The following is a 2320-nucleotide window of genomic DNA, read 5'->3' as shown; positions in this document are numbered from 1 at the left end:
CGGGGCTGGGAAGGGAGAGGGGTTAGGCAGGAGCGGGGCGGCAGCGGAGCCAGGTCTTGGCTTTTAGGAGGGAAGGAGGGAGAAACTTCCCATTTCTGCTTGCCTGCAGCAAGCCGGAGCTGCCCGGGAGCGCGCTGAGGACGGACGCCACTCATCGCATGCCAGACCCCAAACGAAGAGCTCTCCCCCCAGCGCTTCCAGCCCAGATTTCAGCGTCGGATACGTGCTTTCCCCGCCCAGCCAGCTTCCCCGGGACAAAACCGTTCTCCTCTGGCAGCTCAGATGAGCAATCCCTTGGTGACACAGATATTGTCACCGTGCCCGGGTCCGCGGGAAGACTCTGTTTCGATAGGAAGCGCCCCACCGGCCTTGCACATGGTCAGCAGGCGAAGCAGCCGGCGGCAGCGGCGGCTTTCAAATAGGGGAGGGGCCACAGGTAGAATCTGCTCATGCAGCAGAGAGAGGCAGAGGGAAGATTGATTTTCATTAGCTCGCCTGACCTTGAAGAGCAGGGAAAAGCAAAGGCGACTCGCTTTGACTGTTCAAGCAAGATCTGGCCTCTCCCATCCCCCTCCCCGGGAAGAAAAGGCAACTAGATCTGCTTAGATTTGGGTTTTTCCGGCGCATGGAGCCCCCCCCTTTTTCCCCCCCCTCCACGCGATCTCAAGGAAGATGCTCACCCCGGCCAGGGAGACGCGGGCGGTGAATGCGTCGCTCTCTCTGGGACACCCGCGATTGATTCGGACCCCAATTTGTTTAACAGACCTATCAAGGTGAACGAGGAGGGCACGGCTGACCCCGGGAAGGTTTCGCGAGCACGCTGCCAGGATGGGAACGGGCCGCAGAGGCAAAACACCCTCTGCTGAGCTGTGACCTGCCGCCACGGAGCTCCTCACCTGGGAAGGTCTTACCAAAGCACGGGTGGCTGAGCTGGAGCCCCCCGGACCCCCTGAAGAGATGTGACACATCTCAGCCCGCAGCTGGGACCACGCAGAGGGGAGCGGGGAGCAGCCTCGGCGGGTTCCCGCATCCCTCACGGCTCGCATCCCATCTCGGGGTGGGATCGTGCTGGGGAACGATGCTGATTTACACCCGGGGAGGAGCTGTTGGCGCCTGAGCGTCCGTCCCCTCCAACCTGTGCGCTGGGAACGGGCAGTTCTCAGGCACCAGGACTCAGCCAGCGAGAGTCCAAGGGGTGACCAAGGCAGAGGTCTCTCCAAAGGCAGAGCCCGAGGCGGCGGAGGGTCCCACCGCCAGGGAGGCAGTGGAACCGGGAGGTTAAGAGCAGCCAAAAGGCAGCCCCAGTACGGCTGCACCCCATCCCCTCTGCAAGACCTGGAGCTCGGGGGACAGGAGGGGACCCGTGAGCCATACTCAGGCAGGAGGAGATGGTGAGGGGACACTGTCAGGAGGAACAGAGCCCCGAGGACAGCCGGCGGAGAGAGGAGCTGGCAATGGGGCCATGCAGTGGGTCGCAACCCAGTCACTTAGGATGTGGGTCCAGAGCTTGGACACAGCATCCCGGGCAAGACAGGTCCTGGCAGGACCCCCAGCACTGGACCGGGGCTCGGACACTCCTGGACCTCCATTCCCCAGGCACAGGGGTTGGATGTGGACCCAGACTTGCTGGCTGGGGGCAGGCAAAGGTCCCAGTGGGACCCAAGGGGACGTAAGCCGGAGGATCTGTGAGTCCTCCAGTCCAACGGGATGGGGGGAAGAAGTACTTAATGACCGGAGCTGGGACCCCCCTACTCCTGCCCACCACCACCCCAGGGGAGCCCCCCACTCGCTCCCTTCTCCAGCCTGATCCCGGGGCTGCAACCAGTCCGTATCCCGGCCCCCACTGCTCCCACCATCCCCGAGGCAGCGCTGCCCCCCTCCCTGCCTACCTGCCCGTCTGGGGGGAACCAGGGCGGTGTGTCCCCAACCTCCTCCTCCTCCTCCTCCTCACACCCTGCCTTCGAGGCGGGCATGCCGGCCCCGGAAACCGGCTGAGCTTTATGGCCACCAGCAGCCCCAAACATATAAAGTTCGTGTGATAATGGGCCAGAGGAGGGATCGTAAAAGCAAATGATTTACAGGCTGGAGGTGGCTGCAAACCGGGGACGAGCTGCCCAGGGCGCCCAGGTGGGAGAAAAGGGCTTTTCCCACGCGATGCCCTCCGGGAGGTCCCCCTCACCCCATCCCATGTGCTGCGGGGTGGCGCGGGGTGGTGGCGGGAGGCTGATGCCCCGGTCCCGCTCCGCACGCAGCCCACGCGTGGCCCGGATCCGGGCTGCAGCCCCCGGGCACGGCCCCGCTGTCTGCTGCCTCCCCCCCT

General features: G+C 64.4%; 1 protein-coding gene across 1 annotated transcript in view; it reads right to left on the bottom strand.

Moving 5' to 3' along the window:
- Nucleotides 1-2320, bottom strand: part of SPRY3 (sprouty homolog 3 (Drosophila)) — a 9419-nt gene that overhangs the window by 1905 nt on the left and 5194 nt on the right.

This window comes from Charadrius vociferus, unplaced genomic scaffold (genome assembly GCF_000708025.1).
Source record: "Charadrius vociferus isolate BGI_N301 unplaced genomic scaffold, ASM70802v2 scaffold573, whole genome shotgun sequence".
NCBI classification, from domain to species: domain Eukaryota; kingdom Metazoa; phylum Chordata; class Aves; order Charadriiformes; family Charadriidae; genus Charadrius; species Charadrius vociferus.
This window is presented reverse-complemented; position numbering and strand designations above follow the sequence as displayed.